The sequence below is a fragment of the Seriola aureovittata genome, chromosome 4, assembly GCF_021018895.1.
Source record: "Seriola aureovittata isolate HTS-2021-v1 ecotype China chromosome 4, ASM2101889v1, whole genome shotgun sequence".
Classification (NCBI taxonomy): domain Eukaryota; kingdom Metazoa; phylum Chordata; class Actinopteri; order Carangiformes; family Carangidae; genus Seriola; species Seriola aureovittata.
This window is the reverse complement of record NC_079367.1, coordinates 3,881,449-3,905,251: the sequence shown is the minus strand read 5'-3', so window position 1 is coordinate 3,905,251 and position 23,803 is coordinate 3,881,449. Positions and strand designations below refer to the sequence as shown.

The window sequence follows — 23,803 nt, the reverse complement described above, 5'->3', positions numbered from 1 at the left end:
CTATCCGCTCTGCACCAAGAGGCTGACAAACAAAAAGAAAGAACGTCCCACATCCACATCGCAGGTGGACAGAAACATTATTCCAAACTAATGCTGGATGTAAGTCTGCAGTTGTTTGCTAGTTAACACCACAAGTTGTTAAACCCACTGCCTGTAGCCACTTCTTGCTAGCTACCTCGCTTAGCTTGCTAGCTATCTGTTTAGCTAGCTTTTTTTTTTTTCCACACAGCTCAACGAAAAATAAATCCTGCTCTTTAAAAATTTACAGACAGCGGGTTAGAAATCAAGTCATCCATCACTGCAGTAATGTTAGCCTGTTAGCCCATGAAGCTAGCATAAATAGAGCTTTGGTAAAAACATATTTTTATTTCTACACCAAAATATTAAATAGGGTATATTCGACATATAAAATGACTAAGACATTTAGAGGAAGTCTCTATTAATTCAACATTAAATGCAAATGATGCCATGGATAGTGCAGTAGCTTTCATTTTTGCTGAGTTCATGAAGATAGCATATGAAGCTAATTTCCAGCAAATGTTTATCCCACAAGCTAATAAATGTTTTTTACATGGGATCAGAAAGAAAAGTTCTGTATGTAGGAGGACGACGTGTCCCTGAACAACCACATCACTTTGTCTTATAAAAATAAAACCTCCATTACTGTGAGCCGAGGTGAGAAGACCCGTTTTCACCTGTTCATTAACGTTCTCAAATCAATGAGCGGACGCCTAATAGGACATGGGGAAACAAACGGGGAGGGGGGGGCTACGGAGTAATGTTACACCCTGTACCTACACACACTCACTCACAGTGTCACCTCCTCTAGTACACCCGAGACAGCCCCCCCCCGCCCCCCCCCCCCCCCCCCCCGCCCCTTCCTTTTGAGCGTGTTCCAGCTCCAGCTCATAAGTTGCTATAGTCACCACAGTATACTGCACCTTCTGCTGGGCCACATAATCAGCAGCGGCGCAGTCGGTGTGTTTTTTAACGGCTCAGCAGAGAGAGGAAGCCGAGAGGAAGTGTGTGTGAACACAAGGAGACGGACGCGAGAGGACGTTTTCCACTGAAAGTGGTTAAACAAATAGAGATGGTCGCCGAGGAGGGAGAACTGAAGAATGAACCCAGTGAACCTCAAGTGGAAAATGGCTTTTTCCAGTCCACAATGTCGCATCTATGACAAGAGAAAATTAATAGTTTGAATTGATGGACGCAGTTAAATTAACAGGATTCAATAGATTTAATACTAACTGACTTTAAATCTAGAAAAATCCTTGTTATATGATGCAGAATAAGAAGACGGAGAGAGACACGGAGCAAAGATAAAGTGGAGCAGTCGCAGTTTGAAAGATGAAAAATTGAGAAAGAGAAAGAATGAGTTGTCTATTCCCCGGAGGAAGTGAAGAGCTTGACTCTTCTAAAGCCTTCACTTGTACAGTATCCATCATTTATGTGTTCCTCTGCTGCTGTCTGCCAGGCTGGCTGACTGGATCGTGAACTTACCGGCTGAACAGATGAAACGCCGACTGATTGTTTGGATGACCTGACGACTGACGTGTCGGACCGGTGTCTGCCTCCCGGTGTTTGTCAGCTCCTGAGGCTCTCATCGCATCAACCGTAAAGACCCAGGAGGTTAACAAACAACTCGATATTGTTGAGTTCTGCATTTTTGTAGTTTCAGGACATTAGTTTCAACTATGTGCTGCATAGTAGAAGAAAACACTTCAGTCTCACATCAGTTCATGTCCAGGAATATGAGATTTAATCTATTGATTTCATGTACCTGGACTTGATGTGTCCATGTTTTTTCATGACACTCAAAATGGAGACGTAAGTTTTGGAATGAATGAAGCTCTACATTCATTCATGGCCGTGAAGTCGACTTGGAGGTACGCTGGGGTGGGTGGCAGGTGTAGAAAAGTGCACGATTTTCCCACCAGAGGCTCGGGTCCACATCCAGAGTTCAGTCCACGGTTCGGTTCAGTCAATAAAAGCATTTTGGTTAAGGTTAGGGAAAGAAAAATCCTGGTTTTGGTTGAATATAAATAAACACATTGTGTCTGAAGTCACTGTGAACTATTTCTGTTTTAAAGCAGACCACATCCTTTCCCTAACCTTAGCCAAGTGCTGTGAGAGCCTTAACACAACCATTAGAAAGTTCAATAACACTATAGTCACTGCAATTAAATGTTCTTCTGTCAAAACAATGGAAAATTCCTGTAAATATACAGAAATCACACCATTAGATTAAGACGCACTCTGTTCAGCACAAATAGTCGACTCCTAAACTCATCCAGTAGATTCTTCCGGAATAGGTAATGAAAGCTGTTTAAAACCTTAAACAAATGGTGTTTCATTAAGGCAAGAGCCTGGATCATCGAGCTCTAGACGGATGATTAAAGGCTTTAAAACTGTAGACGACACTAAACGTGGTTACAGTGAAAAGTACGAAATATCATTATCACATGTGCATATGCTCTCCAGCGCACGTAGAGCCTCGTTATTTGTCCCTTTGTCAACACATCCCGTCCAATTAACGCCTACAAGTCGCCGTGAATGAATAATGAAGTGCATGAAAGAGATTGAGAGAAAAGAATCAGCGAGAAGACTGAGCAGAGAAAGACTGTGACGGTCCAGTGACACTACTGGTATCCAAAATATGTCCAAACAGGAAACATGACCAAGCAGTTTTCACATTCACAGCACATATTTGACCTTTTCTTTTTTCTTTTCTTTTTTTTTTGAAGAGGACGTCTAGAATCAGTTAGTGCTGACCCACAATGAATGAGCGAATATTTTCTACTAGTATTTTTACGAATTTGATACGACTCCAGTTTACACTGGTACGAACTGCTGCCAGGAAACAGCCATAAGCTCACGGACAACAACTTTCACGCTCTCCCGTCAACTCGGCCTTTCACATGTTACCGAACTAAAGCCATGTAAATGAAAACATCACCGTTGTGGTTATTTGACGTGGGGTTGTGTGAGGTGCCCGTTTTCCTCGCTTTATCTTGCCGCCAAACAGCCCTTTCCTTTGGAACTACATTTTTAAACCGTTGCACTAACGTATTCCTACGCAGACGTGCACATGCACTTAGCTCTGTCTCCTAAACAGAGCAGGTAGTGACTGAACTCTACACCACTGATACCAGCTCTGTGCTACAGACTCGCCGCCCTCGACACTTCCTGTACACGCTGAAGCTTCAGCGCTCTCCAGATTTGTTCAGATAGCTTGTTAGCCTCTTAGCCTGTTAGCCTATTAGCATGTGGAATCACTGGTTATACTACTGGATATAACATATACAGATTTGTCGATTTTTTGTTTGTTTACTGTAAATATCATTTACGTGTAGCATCAACCGAATTATCACAATAAGTAAAAACACTTATTGATTTCATAGTTTACCAGCTTTTGTAGCTGACAGATTCATATTTTGGGCGGGTAATGAAGGATATTATTTAATTTCCACAAATACAAGAATAACATGTTAGTTTGCACTCTTGTAGCCTGAGAGGTGCAATACCAGAAAACTTTTTATATTCATACACACTTCTAAGACTCGGTCCAATTCCTCAACGCTTTGAATTTGCAGCTTGATACTTCCAGATAAATTAATAAATAAGGAATTTGACCAATGACAAACTGTCTCTCTCTGCTCTCCCGGAGTGGAGCCTCGACAGGATTGCAGAATCTCTTTTCATCTTCAAACGCAGATTAACATTCGCCTCTTCAAAAAAGTGACTGGACTGATGGGAACCACCTGCATTATGCTTTGTTTTACGCGTAGCGTGGCCCCCGAACATATACTCTTCTACTTCAAAGCTGCATATATCACTGTCACACTTTATCCTTGTTTACACACTTTGTTCTTGTTGTGCATTGTCTTGACTTTGTGTTTGTGTTTTTGTTCTTTGTTGCTTGACTCAGCGCATCAGTTCAGTTACATCATTTGCATTGATACGTAACGTCTGCCAAACTGAAACAACAGACATCAGTGTGTGATGATGATAAACAACAGAGAGGACGGCAGACAGATGAAAATACGATACATGATATAAACCCAAAAACATTGACAACACAAACAGAACTGTATAAAAAATAAACAGTCATAGCGAAAGTATGACAAAACAAACAAATAACACGCAAATGAACAAATAACATGCATTTTTCAATATTATTATATATTCCTTTATTTATTTAGTTTCGATAAACAGTGGAGTGGAAAGCAGTTGCACGTGTCTCTCAAACCTGGATTTTTGTACCGTTACAATGCAGGCCGGCTCTGCAGCGTATTGAAGCGTCAATGAAAAAGGACACACGGTAGTCATGTAGCAAGGTGGCTAAAGCAGTGTAAAAATTAGCATGAGGTGGCTATCGAGCGCTGATACCATGCGGTGTGGACCTGCATCCAGCTGAGACAAGCAATCAATACTATGAAACAGAAACACAGAGGCAAGCTGCATGTGTTGAAGTATAGTCTCTACCCAGCCTGTTTGTATGTGTTTGTAAGTGAGCACAGCTAAGTCTGCGTTTACATACAGATGTGAAAACCTAGTGACTCTGCTGAGACATTCTGCTTCTGCGTCGGTCTTTATTTATTCAAACTCGATGATCACTGAGGGTAAAGCTTCATAACAGTGATTTCAAGTAGATAAAAATACCAGTTAAAGAAGGAAATCAAGTTAAAACAAACAAGAATCAACTAAAACAGGAACAAACGGATGTTGAAAGGTCAGAGGTTAAGAATCTAAAATGACCAAGACGAACCAACAATTTCATTTTTATAGCGCTAGAACAATTTCTTACCATTTTTTTTTACCTTTTAAACTAGCTGTGGAGCTAACATAGCTCGTCAAAGTCTCTTATTTTCTAGCAACAAACTAATCAATCAAAGCACAGCATTTACACCCAAGAGTCACCTGCTGATAAGATGCTGATGATTGCTCTGTACATTACTATATAAATGCATAAAATATTGGAAAAGTGTCAATGCCCCAAGAAGACCAACTGCCGGACAGAAAAATGACATGGTCATTTACGAGATACATATTATATCTGATGTTTAGATGAAGAAGTGAAAAAGCAGTCATTGAATTAAACATTATATCCCTTAACAAGTGTTACCATCCTTTAATGTTACAGTAGGTAAAACTGATCTGATCTGATCTGATCTGATGCTTTTGTGGTGGACAAACAAATTATCAAACAAAAAAAAAAATCTGCATTTCAGAGCTGGTGCTTATTTCACACGTTTTGTCCGACTTGCATTGAGCGAACACTCCCCCGCGCTCACCGACCACCTGCATCCAACCTCCCGCTGTCTGCCACGCCCTCCCTAAAACCCTTCTGCCTCCATTGTGCCATTATGTACAAAGTCCGGGTGGAGCCCCAGCCTCCAGGATCTAAGCTCCAGGCAAGCCCCTCACATCACAGCATGGCCGCCCTACATTCCTCTCACTTATCTGGGGTAGCTGAGCACAGATGGCCCCCTGAGAGAGGTCGAGATATCGGGTTGGCAGGGAAGCTTTGGGGAGGTTTTCTGGCTGCCAAAATAATTACCTGTCACACGGGGCAATAGTTTGTGGTGAGAAGCAGACATTTTTACACCATGAAATAAAGTAGTCTCGGGGATAGTCTACTTATCCCCAGCTCTCTGGCTCTGCTTTAATTTACTGCGCTCTCATTCACATATCTTTCCTCTTTGCACTTCCTCTTGCTGCACTGGTCTCTCACATTTCACCACAATTCATTACCAACTGTCAATCATCTCTCTGAGCCGGGAACGTTTACACATGAAACGCTCAAGGAGCTACAGGCAACAAGTACCGAGAACAAGGAGAAGAATTGGACGCGGAATGGGCAGATAAATGCTCCCAGCCTCTTGTGTAATTTGAAACAACCGTCACACTTCCACCTCTGTTTTTGCTTCTAATTTATGAGGATTTCCTATTCATCCTCGGCCACTGTTTTTATTGCGAAGTTGGCCTTATTCTCTTTTTGAAAAAGTGATTGATCGCTTCCACGCAGTGTATCGTGGGATAAGCCTAGATCTTTTGGTGCCAAGGAAACAGTGGATACATTTCTCAGTCGCTTTTGAAAGAGCCCTTCGAAACTGGACATCGTTGTTAGTCTTCAAGTGCAACCTGCAGATACAGCTAATGTTAGCAGCTAGCTACTGAACAAATGGAGGATTTAGCAGCTAAAGAATCTAAATATTTGCGTTTGCGGTGAGCAAAAACAAACGTAAAGGGCAAATGAATATTGGTCATACATTTGTCAAACGGCCAGAAACACAACTTCAAAAATGTTAATGTTTCTTTGTCCGATGGACGTGTTGATTAGCCATTGTTTGCTAACATGGTCGTTGTAACAACATATTAATGTGTGTAGCTTGTCGCAGTAATGCGGGGTTAAATGATCATTATCAAGGTACAAATTTTATTTTGTACTTCTCATAAACTAATAAGAATCACATATCTGTGGACCCGTATCTAGGTCAAAGCCATCTGCTGCAGGTGGCCCGTGGGATCGAGCCTCAGGCCTCCCCCTGCACTCCACCCACTCCAACTTTGAGGTTCAGGGCAGTTAAATCATATCTGTCCGTACTGCTAGTTTGCTTTCCTTCCCGCCAGAAACTGAATGTGACCGCCCTGTAATTGCTTCCATACGCCTCTCTGCACTGTACAAGTGTAAATACGTTTGAATGGCAGGTAGCTCAGACTCCTCCTATAGAAAGAACAGGCTTATTGTAAACAGGATTTTTGTCTGAACCCCATGCACCCTCCACACTCCCTCCCTGACACCTTATATATAAACCTGTGTGTGTGTGTGTGTGTCTCTGAGGAATGCTTTGAGAGGCTTGATGGATTCTACCCACGCCATGACTCTCTTTACAAAGAAATAAACAAATATGATTGAATTATGATGCAAGGCGCCGGTGAATTTTTCCGACACACTTTGGTCTTGTGTCTTTTTTTATCAGTCTGAGGGCATGTTGCTATTTTCTCTGAGGCCTTCAACAACATTAGTTTAGCTGGAAATAGCTGTCTCCTCTTTCCCAGAATTACCGCCGTGGGTGGATGTTGAAAGCCATTTGAAAAGTACCACTCGTTTCTTTGTCTTTTCCTGAAACAGGACACTGAACAGGAAAATGTGGCATAGTTAAGTAGAGTAGCTGCTTATGAAACGTATACGCCTCAGTCAGGGCTTGAAGCTTTCTCTGCTATTAACGTGGTCGTGAGATTTCGTTATTATTGGATGCTTTTGATTTCCTCTGCAGCTGCATTTACATACCAATTAAAAAAACCCACGTTCCTGTATCGCTCTACATTTCGGAAAAACAAGGTGTTTTATTGAGCGAATGTTTGTGCTGCTAACCTCGTTTCCTAAAAGTGACAAATCCAGCTCTGACTCACACTTGTAGGAGGCCTCAAGGACACACATATACGTTTTTTGACAGAGGATGGCATGGTTGAATTCAGAGCTGAACAGAAAATACTCTCACTGCTACTCAAGGTTATGCACACAGAATCGAGGCTATTCATAAAAAAAAAGAAAGAAAAATCCACCGTTAGCTTAACAAGGTCATTCTCAAAATTACTTCTAAATTATCTACCCGCAACCTTCGGTGTCTGATCACTGCTTCACAATTACTCGGCTTGAGATTTCATATATAATTTGTCTTTTTCGGGCATCGGTGAAAAGAATAACAAAGTATGTGGAAAGAGATGCATAATTATGACGTAACTCATGCCAATTGCCTTCGACTGCAGGATGTGAAAGTGTTATAATCGTGTTTACTAAGTCGTGCTGGACGGAGCTGGAGGGTAACATTAGAGGTCTAACGCCGAACTGACGAGACCTTTCAAGCTCTAAATTGCAAGCGTGTAAACCGACGAGCTGTATCTCTTAATCAGCAGCTTGGCTACCCACTGTGTCAACTCTTTTCTGAACTTTTGGAAATTTCTGCAAGCAAATGCATAAAGCAGTAAAAGGTCAGTAAGTGCGCAGAAGGAAAGAAAAAAAAGAAAACATTGAGAAGTTTTCCTTTTTTTTGTTGTTGAGTTAAACGCAGAGCACAGTGAGATGTTATTTTTCCTGGTACAGAGAGTCAAAGAAGTTTTTAGTGTGAGCTTCAGTGATAAAATGAAGGTTAAAAAATACAGGCTATAGCTCACCTACACGTTAGCATGTGGGTTGTGTTTGTCGAGAAACAGGAAAGTGTCGTCTCTCCAAATTCAATGGCAGAGTTATTCACAATGCACCACGCTACACTGTGTGACAGGCAGCTCTCAAGCAAAACTGAGGTTGAAAATAGTATTCAACATAAAAAAAAAAAAAAAAAAATTGTATTCACAATAAGGTCTAAGTCAGGAACCATGTCATACTGTTTTTAAACAGATTTTTGTCACTGCAAGTATTATAAACCATTGGCTATTCTCTTGGGAAACGATGCAAACCTTGGTAAATCACATTGGAAAATGAAGGTTGGGATGCTGAATGGACGTATACTGAGTTGTGCTTTAATACATACATTCACTTCCTGGATCAAAGTTTCTCCAAACTGAACTATCTGAACAACTATGGGATGGATTGGTGTCGAGTTTTGTACGGACATTCATGTTCCCCAGAGGATGTTTCATAATGAGTTTGGTGGAGTACAGCCTCAAAAAAAGACTGCTGCAGACTCTTACTCTTGTTTAGCTGTAATTACAATCCTTAACTAAGTGTTTTAGTTGCCTCAACTTAAAGCTCCTCCAGTGTAAAGGTCTGTGTCCATGTGTAGTGTGATTATAGATCAGCTCTAGCTTCTATATTAATACTGTGAAAGTATCAAAGCCTCAGTCCACAGAGAAATGCACACAGCCTGTATTCAGAAACTGAGCCTTAAAACCAGCCGTCAGGACTTCTGGAACTTTGTGATGTCACAACAAAGCAGTCACCAAGCCCCGCCCACCTGGACCCACCATCCAAACCTTTACAGGATTTGGTTTCTCTCAGTGTTTTTACCTGAAATCTGCTATATTTTTATTGGATCACTCAGAAAACAGTCAGCCAATCAGAAGAGAGACTCAGAGTTACTAGAGAGAAGCCGGAGAGAGGAGATGTAAAACTACACTGAGATGGTTTTTGGTTCTTAAAACCACAAATATATCTTCTTATGGATCAACACTTCAAATGAAACACAGAAGAAGAAGAAAATATGGAGCTTTAATCAATTTATTGGCCATAATGACCATCTTTGCCTGATGCAGTTGACATGTCCAGATAGTAAAGAAAGAAAAATGCGTTAACTTGCAGAATCATCTAATATCTCAGCTTGTTTCTGGCAATATTATTGTGTTTTTGTCGCTGTACGGCTTAAATTAAAGACACCGCTCATGGTGCAGAATATGTAGAACATGTTACTTCAAATCTCAAAGTCTTGGCGGCCTTTTTTAACAAACCTTAAAGACAAGCTTGCTCAGTTCCCCTCAGCCTTTTTCTCATCCTCAGATTTACCAAACCAACATCTTCGAACACCCAGGAACTCTGAACTCTGAACAGAGAGCAGCGGTTCGCACCCTGCAACCAAAGCCGCTCTCGTCCGGTGTAGCAGCGTCCAGCCCCAAGGCCAGACTCACTGGGGAATTTCAGCTGAATTCAATTTCACCTCTGGCCTCTGTCGCGGCAGCTTGAGCCACGGCGACACAAAGGGCTAAGTTTTACATTGAACGTGAGAACCCCCTCATCTCCTGACCCCTATTACCATAACAACTGACCAGAAAATGGAACTGGGAGCAAAGAGACGGAGGCAGGAGCGAGCGAGCCGAAGCAAGATGGCTCATTTTGGAGCGCTTGGTTTACCTTTCTCACTGGCTGAGAGCAGGAATTTGTCTCTTTGTGTTGCTCTGACGTACATGTGCAGATATCACGTGATTTTGACAGTTCTAGACCCGATTCTTCAGAGACCATATGAAAAGCTGTTTTCTGCTGCTTTCCCCAAGTTACTCATCTATATTCAAACATCACTCATCCTGCTGCCAAGCTGGAAGAATATGAAGCCACAGTAAGTATGCAGCTTTGTCAGATGGAGTACACAGAACTAAAATACCGACTTCAGCTGCCAATAGCAATAGCACAGTGAGTATAGCCAAGCATTGTTGCTGTTGCCTTGTTTGGGCATAAACTGTATACCATGTTGGCAGCAGAGAATGTCCAGTTATTCATCGAAACATAATAAACCTTTATTAGATTTATTTAGGATTCAGTCCTGAACTGAATGTTCCCCTTGAACTTCAAATTAAAAGGCTTCCTGTGGAGTTTCCTTGAAAACAAACAGGTTACCTTTACATTCAGTTTTAATCGCAAACAAACATGTTGAACTGAAACGTTCCCTTCCTCGTTAATTGCATGACACGCAAATATCAATATTGATATCAGTCTATATAAGAAAATACTATGATGATATTTTCTGCGATCTCTCCAAGCCCTATGTGAAACTAATTATTTCCTCTCTTATTTCTAAGGCTTAATTATATCTCTGTATTTAAGAGAAGTAACAGCAGAGCTATATGTGCCCTCAGGAATGACCTCGGATTTATTAACTAAAGAGGGAAATATTGGTATATAGAAAAGATCAAATAGATTTAACAGTAAACAAACAAAATGGTTCAATCGTCCTTTCACATAAAATAAAGAAATTATAATTCACACAAATGAATCTAGTTATTTTCCTTTAACCTTCCTGTGTGACTTAAAATTACCTTAAAGTACGTTTTTAAATACCTTTCCTTAACTGTTAACGCCACAAAAAAATTACTTCCTATAGCACCTTTAAATTACACTCAGCCCACACACACTTACACAAACTGAAAAGCCGAGAAATGTAAATTAAAACAAACTCCTGTTGCACGGCCGGTCGATGCCAAAAACAGTGGAGGCAAGAATAAAAGTCTGACTCCTCACTGAGTCCTAATGTTGCTCAGCGGCGCAGCACAGACTGTCCCTCATGGTCGGCTCAGTTAGTCAACTGGAAAGACTAGTTACACAATTCAGCCACTGCGTCGATATTTAATGAACTAGGCACAGAGCACGCACACACACACACACACACACACACACACACACACACACACACACCACAGCATTTTTCTACAGCAATTAAACTTTCAAACAATTTACATCGAGAAAAGCCACAGCCAATCACATTGCAGGAAAAATGCCATGACTCATAGACAACCATGTAATAAGCTGTTACCGATTGAAAGCTCTTAAACGAAGGTTGCTAGTGTTGTTGTCTTTGGTCTCCGGGTCGTAGCCAGGTCTGGCTCCGGGTTGTCCCGGGTCGTCATCGCTGAGGCGTGCGACGGGTTTCACTGTCCTTCTTGCGCTCGCTTCATCAGCATCCACATCCGAGGTGCTCGTGGTCGGGATGTCTCCGTCCTCCAGCTCTGCGACCACCTCAGAGTCTCGTTGTGGATGTAGATGTTCTGCTGGAGGAAGTTCGTTTGCTTGCTCCTCTTCTTCTGTGGTAGTCGTCGTGATCACTGGACTCAGCTCCACTAGCTCTGTCTCCTTGCACAAACTTGCATTTACTAAGTCCAGACTTCTCGACGTGGGTTTTAATATAATATTGTAGAAAACTACAGTCACCTTCCTCCAGTGTCTGATGTTGGACTCGGACTAGTAAACATTAGGTAGGGCAAGTAACTGGTGGCATCGTCTCTTGTGCAGCATGCACGAGCTGACTGGCTCCATTTTGGAGAGTTGGATTGAATCTCTGGTGTTTGCTGCTTCTCCCTGAGGGCGACGGGAAGAAGTTCTCAACCTGCAGATACCAAGTGAGGTCTGGTCAGGAGAATCCACAGGGTACGATGAACTTTTCAAACTTTAGACGACAGTCGAGGCTTTTTAAACTCTTTAGGTGTGTAATGATCTGTGATGAAATAATCCCTATAGCACCTTTAAATGACACTTAAGAATGTAAGACAGATAGATAACTATTTGGGGACATATTAAATCAACTAAGGGGGGGGGGGCTACATATATGTGTGAAATAAATGCATGATTTCATAGTAAGTAGCGCTAAGTCGGTGAAGTCATGAGGACCGGGACTTTTAGGAAAAGAAACATTAGTTATATTTATGGAAATCTGGATTAAGTTTGGTGGTTTATGTTGAAGACCGCCTGGAGGTCACATACGATGCCGCGAGACAGAGAGAAGTTTGGAATCAAAGGTATAAAAAGATATACGTGAATATATATAAATATAGATTTGAATACATGAATATATTCAACAGTCGTAACTTTTTTTCTGCTGTTTCATTTCACACGAGGCAAAGTCATTTAGGCGGCACAGTGAGCGATCAGAGGCCGAGCGAGTGAGCCAGACAGACAGAGCCCTGCCTCTCTCTCCCCTCCCTCCCTTCCTCCCTCCCTCCCACTGCATCAGAGCCGGTGGTCATTATTGCCCTCCAGACTGCTTTTATCATCTCTATAAATCTCTGCTGGCTCAGACACGGTGTAATGAGGAGGCCTGCGACGCTGTCAACCTGCACCTCTCAGCCGTGTCGCGGGAGAACAGAGGGGTATAAAGCTGGTGGAGGGACGCCAGAGAGAGACGGACAGAGATGTAGAGGTTTAAAAAAACCCCACCCACCCATTCCCAACACCCTCAGCACCCCCACCCTACAACACTCAACATACTTCTTTCCATAATTTTATAATTTATACCCTCAATAACTTCATTATTTCCTTTTAATTAAATGATTTAGGATCTCAGATGACCAAACTGAGTTGTTAAATGACTTAATTAATTTCCTTACTTTAATTTATTGAAGTCTTATTTCATTTGTCCACTTCATTTGTTGCTATAAACCATTTGGCTGTAACACAGTTTGATTTAGACTGAAACAGGCTGTGTACCGTACATGTACTTCAGATTTCGGCTGTTGAACTCGATCATGTTATTTTTCAGCATAAATTAAACCGTGATTATATGATTCTTATGGATGTCAGTTCAGGAGAATGTCACTGCAACAGACGCACAAAAAGAACATTGGATAAATATTGTACATGAGACAGCAGCAAAGCTAAGAGCTCATTTATAAATATTTGAGGGATTGAATCAGAGAACAAATTACAGTTTACTCGGCCTGTGACTACAGCGAGGTCAGGCCATGGTTTGAAATTTGAGGCCGCAAATTACCACTGTGAGCGAAAGATTTAGATAAAACATTTCTTAGTGGGCTCCATGAATTTGACATGAATACTTTATATTGACGTTTAAGTTTTTATGGCCCTGAAAGTTTCATCTACAACATCAAATATTTAGGACCAAATAAATGAGCAACAATCAAAGATTAAGTTTGGAATAAATATTTCTTTATGTCATTTACAATAACAGCAATAACTGACAGATCCTTCATTAAAGTTCCATCCAGTGTGAAGGTCTGTGTCCATGTGTAGTGTGATTATAGATCAGCTCTAGCTTCTATATTAATACTGTGAAAGTATCAAAGCCTCAGTCCACAGAGAAATGCACACAGCCTGTATTCAGAAACTGAGCCTTAAAACCAGCCGTCAGGACTTCTGGAACTTTGTGATGTCACAACAAAGCAGTCACCAAGCCCCGCCCACCTGGACCCACCATCCAAACCTTTACAGGATTTGGTTTCTCTGAGTGTTTTTACCTGAAATCTGCTTTATTTTTATTGTTTCACTCAGAAAACAGTCAGCCAATCAGAAGAGAGGCTCAGAGCCTCCTCTCTTCTGATTGGCTCACCGACCGGTTGTTACTAGAGCTGCAGAGAGAAGCCTGAGAGAGGAGATGTAAAACTACACTGAGATGTTGTTATATCTTCTGATGGATCAACACTTCAGATAAAACATTTCATGATGCACAATAAGCTCAGACTTATGTAGGATGGCCTAACAAATATATGGTGCGGAGGGGGGGGGCAGTTTCTGCCCTGGGCCCCAGAGAGACTGGTGCCAGTCCTGCACATATTGATTCTAACACCTCTTTTAAAACATTTATTTCTTTGTTTTTTTTTATCTGCTAGTTTCTGCTGCACAGGCACAATTCATCTAATCTTAACTGCTGTACAGAAACATGTCCCGGAGACTGATGTAGATGTAGTAATCTGTCCCCCCCCAAAAGACCTGCACCCCTCCCCCCCCTGTCAAAATCCCTTTAAGGAGGAACTAAAAAAAGGCCCTGTGCACTGCAGATATGTTGTTGTTGCACATCCACAGCAGCTCGCTGATACGACCGCTCGGAGGAAAAGTAAGGAATATCTGCAGCGAGAAGCGCCAGCTCTGACCTCACTGACACCAGGTCTGTGTGCGTACATGTGACACAGACGCAGCCGGCTGAACTCTTCCACCGTTTCCAATGTCGGACAGAGGAAACCTTGCATCACCGATGACGCCCGGGCGAGACGGTCAAACACGAACACACACTCAGCTGACGGCTGATGCATCGCACGGACTCGCGACTGTGACCCGCGCCGAACCTCGCAACAACGGCCCCGTCATCCAGCGCCAGCCCGGCACTTCCTCCAGTCCGGTCTCCTGCCCTCCCACACTGTCAGGAGCTGTCTCCAAAACCGCCCACACTCCAGTTATGTAAGGGGATAATCCTCTGTAGTCATTAAAATGATGCACGGCACTGGAGGTATACAGGCGCAACACTATTTGATGCCTATGGTGAAATCAGTGCATTAATGCTTGATAATCATAATACCTCACAGCAGATTATACCTCCATATATAAAAATCCCCCCCTCCCACTGCGACCTGGACTGTATCTAAAATGCAGATTATTTGAAGAGCTGCGGCTCCTCCGACACTTTAATGATCCCAGCTTCTCCAGACTCGTTGGCTCTTTCTCAGACATCTCAATCACCTTCTTCTCTGCTAAAGAGAGAGAAGAGAAGAAGAAGAAGAAAAAAAAAAACTAATTTCACATGAACACTTGCTGTGTGGCTCCTCCAACAGAAACAAAATGGCAGCCTCTCTATCATCCGGCAAACCATAAGCTTCCCTTTATTTCCCTCCCTCATTAAACTCTGAATAACTCAGCAGAGAGGCAGAAAGACGAGAGAGAGAAGTGATTGAATTCTGGTGGAGGAATAAAAGCCCCTTGAGGTTGCCATTTTGAATGTGTGCCATGTTGAACAGGCTTGATCCAGAGATCCCGGAGACAATGGGGCAGGGAAGAATAGCCTATAGACGGAGCTCCGGACCAGCTGACACACTGTAGATAATGTACCATGGATGTTGTGTCATTGTACTGGGAGGCTGGAGTCACGATGATGACCCACCGCGACCTCGGAGGGAGGTGGGCAGAGGGCGGAGGAAGGATCCGTGAAAGGGAGGTCAGAGGGAAATCGTGGCACCAGACTTGATATCTCTATTCAAAAGGTGCACTGACAACCTGGTCGCACTGAATGCCGCCCAATTATTTCAATACAGCAGCAATCCTGGGAAAAGGGGGACACGAGAAAAGAGAAATGGGTTTGACATTCAGTCGGCCGGGCTGAGGGAGGTAACAAGTTCACAGCCCTTTCAGAAAACATGGCTGCCTGCTGTGTGATGGATCACGGAGCCTCAGATGGGCCGTCGGGGGTGGGACTCCGGGGAGGAACGCATGGAAACGCGGTCTCCCAGGAAGAAGGGAGTCGTCCTGACAGTTAGACTGATGAGGTCCCGATGGTTGTGATATAAGAGTCTCCACATATGGAGCCACGATCCTGCAGCTGAGAAGCTACGAGGCGTCCGACAACACAAGGACTGATTCTCTACATTTTAATGTGTTTAATCTTAAACATCCAGGTCAGAAAAATGTCCCAAATGAGCCTTTAATTCAAATGAGGCAAAACTAATATGTGGAAAAATAATTCTTATTAAAAAAACAAGCTATCTTTGTTCCCCCCGCTTCCTTACTTTAACCATCACAACTAAAAGCCTAAACTCAACCCTGACCCGAACCTAAACCTGATTCCAACTCTAAACTTTAAAGTCTAAAGTCTTAACTCTCAAACAGACCTTTAAACTTGTGAGGTCCTGCATTTTGGGAATCACCACAGACCCTACAAGTACAGTAAAACAAACACACACACACACACACACACACACACACACAGAAAAAAAAAATCATATTTCACAATTTCAGTTTTTTTCTTTTTCATTTTCACTGAAACAAAAATGTAAAAATGATGATGATGTGACTTTTGTTGGTTTTTCCTTTACGTCTGGAGAATATGATTTGTTGGCCAACAATGCTTTGAACATTTTACCAAATTTTATAAAAACAACTGCAGCTCCTGCAGTTTGGATGTTGCACTCGGGCCATATCACGATTTTGATTATATTTGGATTAACTGTGCAGCCCAACACAAAAACTAAACAAACAAAAACAAACTAAAAAAAAAAAAAAGGATCCTTAAATCGAGATCTAATGGTTTTTATTTGCAGCTTGAACAAAGGTAGAAGATGCAGAATCTTATTTCCAGGGTTAAAAATTAACCTTTACACTCAAATCCCATTTTAATATTGATAGTGATGCGAATGCAAGTGTCCTGCTAACATAAAATGTTAGAAAGAGACGTCAAAAATAGATTAAAAACACTGAAAAACATCAACTTCTTTTAAATTACTTTAAATTTCCAACAAAGAAATTTGCCGGACAAAAAAAAATACGCAACAAAAAAGGATCTCTGGCTTCATCAAGTTATCAGAAACGAAGGACGTTTTCTTTAAGTGTTCCTGGTAAATCAATCATCACATGAGGAACCATAAATGATTAAACACACTTCCTTATTCTCACCTACATCACATTTCAAACAAAGCTTTTTCTCCTCACTGAGGCCTGAACAGTAGAACTGGAGGTAAAACATGAACTCCAATCCATCCTTAAAGTGTTAACTACAGCGGAGACAGCTCCGTGCATCAAGTGTAGGAAAGTGGGAGAGTGTGGGAGACGCCCACCGTAACCATGACGAGCATGACGATCAGGCAGAGAGGGTCAGCTACAGTATGTCTGGTATGCCAGAGATGACGACAACAGCCATCACTACTGTAAACATGTTGGAGTGCGGCTTATCACTGAAAGAAGAAGAGGAGGAGGCAGGAATGTTACGCTGAGAAAAAAACATTCATCATTTTTATCTCCACAAGTTCAGCAAGTGAAATTGTTTACATATTACCAGCCCGCCGACATTTTAACATCATTTTTCAAATATTTCAATGCTCAAAAATATTGAGAGGTCGTACGGTCAGCACGTATTGTGTGTACGAGGTAGTACGAAACATCCAGAATCTGTTGCTGCTCTTTGTCAGATATCTGAGTTAACTGGATTTATTTTGTTGCACTGTTGGTTATATAAAAGAAAACAGTCTTTTGAATGTCTCATTTTAGGATTTAGGAAATTATAATGGACATTTTTACAAAAAATGATTTATCAAAAAAACAAACAATTACAGTAAACATCATTATTAATATTATTATTGTCATTATTGTTTTATTATAGGTAACTATATCTGCTCTCCTCTCCCCTATAGAGCTATAGTGTCTGTGGTGTGCCCCACTTCCACAGTCCAGGAATAATAAACCTGTCAACAACGAGTCTCCTGGGGGGCCACTGCTGACACTCACTTGTCAGTGGCAAGGCATGCTGGGATAGCTAATGGGACAGGCCTTCAGGCAGGTGGGGGGGCGGGGGGACAGCCTCCGACAGGTGAGCTGACTGACAGGATTAATCAATAATAACCAAACTGCTTTTGTTGAAAAAAAACCAAGATACTAACATTATTATTATTATTATTATTGTAAATCCACTCTGATAAAAAGCTTTAATATTATTAGATTTTGTGGGTTTAAGTTTCGGCCAAGGCAACATGAATTTGAAAGAATAAACTTCACGATGAAACAAAGAAAATGCTCATGAAACCAAAGGAGGGAACATCCTCTCTCCTCCGACTCGTCACGTCACGAACCTTCAATCTGCACTTCTCTCCACAGATACTCCAGAGAAGTTCTGTGACTAATGCTTCCAAAACTCCCCTCACAAAACTTGAAATTTAATCTTCGCACCACCGCCAACACACACACACACACACACACACACACACACACACACACACACACACACACACACACAGACACACAGAGAGAGACACACACACACAGAAACACACACACACACACACACGCACGTGAGTGAGGGCGAACAACCAGCCTACAGTACGTCTCCATGATTTCTCCCCTATCGTAACCACGTGTCCTGCGTCCATGGAGCTCGTCCTCCCTCAACACAAACACACACTCACACACACACACACACACACACACACACACACGCATGCATGTGAGCGTCCGAGCCGAAGCAGCTAAACACTTTCCATACGCAGAGCTGGCGGGGGGGGGGGGAGCAGCTGGAGTTTCACTACTTTCGCTCCGCGGTGGGTGACAACAGTCGGATGGTGCTGAGAGGAGATGATGCACGGCGTGTCATTCACTGTGTCACTCAGGCTTCTTACACAATCCCGCACCAGTATACACACTATATTATTCCATCGGGTAAAACAAGCAGACGTACATGCACGATGTATAGCAACTAAACAGGAGTTTGGAAGCAGGAACAAACAAGTAAAAGAGAAAGAGTGAGCAGTTGTTTGGTCTTTCCTGGGCACTGACCTGGACAGCATAGCAAGCACAGCGCCGGTTAGCCTCTCATCTTGCTTTTCTTCTCAGATTTCACACTCCAGCTGCCTCCTGTCTGCCTTTTGAAGTTGCTCCCTCCGCTATTTCTGAGGTAAAAGTCGTTGGCAGAGGAGGGAATGAGGGAGAGGAAGAGGGAGATGGGGGGGTGAAGTCTTTTCTCTCATCCTCCTCCTCCTCTTCTTCTTCTTCTTCTTCTTCTTCTTCTTCTTCTTATTTTCTTTTACTTCCCCTTGTATTTAGCACTAGCTGAAAGCTGCACCTCCTCCTGCTCTTCCATAGCAAAAAAAAAACACACTCACTACTGGGAGAGGAGGAGAAAAAGAACATTGAGAGAGAGACAGAGAGAGAGAGAGAGAGAGAGAGAGAGAGAGAGAGCAGCAGCAACAAAAGTCTGCTCAGTCACCTTGTCTCCCTCCTGTTCAAATTTAGAGGCTGGATTTCAGGCTGCAAGGCAAACTCTACTGGGCATGCCCACAACCGAGAGGCACACTTTGTAATGAACACTCACTTCCTCTCTTGTTCTTGTGGCTCTCCCTCCCTCCTCCCCTCACGGCTCTTTCTCTCCCCTCCCTTCCCTCTCACCTCCCCCCTCCTTACAGGTCTCAGTACAGCGGGGATTAGAAATGCTGCTCAGACCTAAGTCCACTTGGCTCCAAGGAGCAACGCTTTGTAAACACAACAGGCTGAAAAGCAGGATACAGGAAAGGCAACAAAATATTTTAAGATTGTTAAAATGCAATTTTAATTTAAATATCATTTCGATCACAAACTTGCTCAAACTGCCAAAAGTAGCGATTTTGGTAGTTTGGTTTGCAGCCATGTGCGTTTTAGGTGACTGTCTAGACTTCAGTGATGTAACATTTAATCCAAAATTAATGGACATGTCACTGGAAATGGCGAGGCAATCAATTCTGATAATGAAATGTGCTCATGTGAAAAATTTCCTGCAACACAAGATAAAAACAATATTATCTGGATCTACGTGGCGTCCTATTTAAAGTCCGCCTGGTGCTGCTCTGCCTCATCACTGATGCCACCGACATACAAAAAAAATAATAATAATTCAAGCATCCAAGTATTGTTTTCTCTGTTTTCTCTTTGCACAGCGACGTGTGACGTATTTGTTTAGCGAGTCAGCCTCGTGTCTGTGCTATCTCGGGCTCCCCACGCTGACCCAGATTCTCCCCAGCACACTATCAGGACACTATGTATGAAAACCAGGCTATGGAATGAGGACAGCAAGTTCAGAGAGCGACAGACAGCGAGAGGACGAGATACAGGCAGTGAAAGTTGCCCTGGCATCTGTAATGTGCTGCTCAGTAAGAAAAAAAGAAAAACGGTAATAAGAGACACAGGATGATTCATATTCAGAGAAATGCTCTGCAACAGAGTAAAGCCTCCAAATTCAGGGCTTGATGGATAAAAGTTAATTATAATCACAAAAATAATTTGGTCGCCAGAGCAGCTGCTCAGACCTGGAGATTCGTGTTGAGACAACAACATAATCCTGTAGACATCCTGAGCAGAGAGTCGTCCATCTGGACCGTCCAAAGGGTGGAGATAGGGGCCAGGTCAAGGAGGAAGAGGTCCAGACGGCTGGAGGCTTGACCCCGAGAGGTCAGAGGTCATGGGAAACAGCGGGTCAATATGAAGATGAGAGGTCAATGCCACCGCTGGTTGAGCCAGAGCCGCATGTGTCCGTGTCGCGGAGGTTGATGGAGTGATGGGGGGAGGAGGGGGAGCGGGGAGGAAAGTGTAAAGAGGTCAAAATTAAAAGTCGAACAAAGGAGGAGACGGTTCCACTGGAGCTGAAGGGAGTCACCGTCAGGCTTCACTCAGAGGGATCGTCAGTGTTGATTTAACTGTGGGAGAGTAAACATGGAACAAATGGCACGTCCACAGAGTTTGTTAGGCAGGAAGTGATTAGTATGCCTACAACAAGGTAGTCTGTACAATGTGGCGTCCAACATCTAAAGGCAAAAGTGTTTATACCTCCACACTTGAGGCGGGAAAAAAGCCTGACGTCAGAACCTCTTCCTGGCTGCGTGCCACCGCCTCTGATCTCTTACCAGAACTTTGTGTTTTTGTGTCTTTGTAGTCTTGAGGGAATGAAAAGGGCGCACATTTTCCCACTGTCTCTCCTTGATGGTGTCCGTGGTACTCAGGCTTTTATGTTTCTGCAAAGATACATACCGATGTCTGTGGATCTATGGTACATTTGTTGCAAGGTGTTATGGGTAACCATAGGTCGGAGGTTGGAAAAGTAACTGACAAGAAAGCTTCTGAAAATCTCAAGAATGTGTCGTGTTGGCCCGGCGCTTCAAACGAACAACTTCAACTTCCTCTCGATGGTCAAGTTCAGTACGGATACATTAACGTTACACCCAAAACAAGTATGTAAGAAAACAGCCACACCAATGGGTCCGAATGACCGCCATGCTCAAGTTCTTCACGGGTCCACTTGGTTCCGAATGACCAAGACTTGACCCAGGACCCAGGACAGACTACATTCCTTACAATCCAGTTGGGGAGGGTCCCGGCTGAGGGTTTAATACCCCAGGAGATCAGAGTGGACTGGCCATCAGATCCGATCATGTTGCACATCACACTCATGCGATATTCCTGCTGTTTTGGACAAAGGATCTTTAATTGATCCTCATGATGCCGCTGCAAAGGTTGATGTCAGTTTTAAAACAAATGACTGTTCTTGGGTTTCATCTTTGTTTAATTGATACACGTTGAATCCAGGTGGGTTTTCCACAGGACCCTCTTGGACTCGAGAAGACGTCTAGTTCTGGAGTTCAGACAGTGTTAAACAGCCTCCCAGACATCCAGCACTTCAGTTAACTACAAAGAACAGGTCCAGATAAATCAACATTTGTCAGACAGTGTGTTATGTGCTTGCTGGTAAGACTGGAGCATGGCTGCTTCCTGTCAGGCGGCTCCACTGTCAGGAACAAAACAGACAAATTGGCCTTGGCCGTGTCAGAACCATGTGAGCCTATGGCTGCAGACCACACTGGCCTGCTCCTCTTAGTTCAATACTGACTCATTAGCCTTCTCATCCCGGCCTCTGAGGACCTGTGACCCCGGCTATTGTCTGGCTCGGGCCTATCCTGATGAGAGCCTCGGCACTGAACAAAGCCCTGTCATTAACTCTGGCGTGGCTGCCCCCTCAGCCACAACGTGCAGCCCCCGGGAGCCCGTCTGGGATGAAATGAAGTGGGTCAGACAAACACGACGCACCGTTCATCAACTTTAACCCCTCTGACGACCACCACCCGGCCGACCTGCCGTCTCAAGAGGGCGGGGAATGACACGCTGTTTACAGGCAATAGACGAACAGTGTTCATCCACCTGCTCCTGTGCAAACACAGATGTGTGAGGTGTATTGGTGAACTGCAGCGAGCCAACGCTAAGTGCATAGGGAGGGGTGGTGGAAAGCAATAACGGTGGCGAGGCAGCTGTTTTGTTTTCTCATTCTCTCAGTCAATAAACCAATAACAAGTAGCTAAAGAACACACAGACATGTTGAACTTGCTAAGCAGTGTGGTGCCTGTATGTGAGTATGATGCCGCCGTCTATTGATCCGGACATACTGATGGAGAATAAGAAATGAATCCATGTTGAGAATTAGTTCACTGTGATCTGATTTATAATGGGATATGGAAGTATAAAGCAATCAAAATCTATAAAAATATTTCAGATCATGGCAGACTCCATCAACACATCTATAAAATAATACTGTTTAATGTAGTTGTACAATCTATGGATTTCAGAGACTCGTCATTTAATTAAATTAATTAGCTACGGATTAAATAACCAACAAAAACTAAATGGAGAAAGGACGGAGAGCACGGACATCGTCCACATTTGACTTGAAATGCACAATCCCTCTTTCACACACTTTTCCATTGACAAAACAATTAATTGATTTTGCAAAAGTTTCAATCCGGTGTTGCCAGGATTTGAAGGACGTGGTTATAAGCTATCATATTGACAAAACACTCAAAGCATCATTAGCAACAAATGTGGGAACACCTCCTTCTTTAACCTCGGCAGCCTTTCATAACAACACAAAAGATAATATATCATAAATAACAAATAACACAAGATCTGTATCAAGACGTGTGATATGGACTCATCAGCCGAGGCGGTGGACGTTGAATTAGAGCAGTGACTTGAGTAAAACATGTTACAGGCTGCTGAGACAGGATGGTGAGACGTGGTGCTTAAGATTTCCCTCCTGTGCTTTTTTGGTGGCTGTTTAACAGCCAGTGCATGTAGAGTAAAGCCTCACGTGCAGCACTAGCGCCACTCTTTGGACAAAAGTCTTACTGCAGTCAGTCTGTTGAGAAAAATAACTTTCAAAATCCTTTAGTGAAGGTGTCTGTGTGTCGCAGAAACAGACCTTCTTTCATAGCAGGCATCGTAACACTGTCCTGACTCCTTACCAAGCACTATTCACACGGGAAAAGTGAGAAAATTAAGAAGTCAGTATGTAAACTAAATATTTTGAGTGAGATCTTCCTACACTCTTGCAAAGCAGGAAGGAAACTTAGGGAGCCACTTGCAGCTGCAGACAATTTAACAATTGCAGATGGTGGTGAAACAGCTCGAGGAAGAACAGTAAAAGCAAAAAATAGTATTATATTTTCAGAAAACATTGAGCTTTTCTGTGAAGTTTAACTGCAAAAACAGTAATCTATGACATAAACAGCTTTTGACATTTAAGTGCACAAAAAGCACAGGGGTAATTAATGACATTAACGCTTAATTGGTTCAATTTAGAGTTCCCACAAGCCACTGCAATGAGGCAGTGTTAGAGGTGTTCAGTGAATGTACAAACAAATCTTTAGAACAAATATGAAACAATATAGCAGCAAATAACTATTTTCTATGTAAAGTTATAGTGGAGTAATGGCGTCCTGAGCAGTGAATAAAGCCACGCCCCCTCTGTATGTTGTAATCTGAGTTTCTCAGTTATTTGTTTTGGTAGCCGATCGGTTGGCGTGCATGTTAGTGCATGTGAGTCCCTGTCTGTTAAACCGTTGGCCCTCCCTACCTTTATAAACACCACAGGTGAGATGG

At 42.8% G+C, this 23,803-nt stretch overlaps 1 long non-coding RNA gene across 1 annotated transcript in view; it reads right to left on the bottom strand.

Moving 5' to 3' along the window:
• Positions 1-19,167, bottom strand: part of LOC130167495 (uncharacterized) — an 88,851-nt gene extending 69,684 nt beyond the window's left edge. The window contains exon 1 of the long non-coding RNA XR_008827295.1: positions 18,686-19,167. This is a non-coding gene — a long non-coding RNA (uncharacterized LOC130167495). The remainder of the gene's footprint in view (positions 1-18,685) is intronic.
• Positions 19,168-23,803: the final 4,636 nt, after the last annotated feature.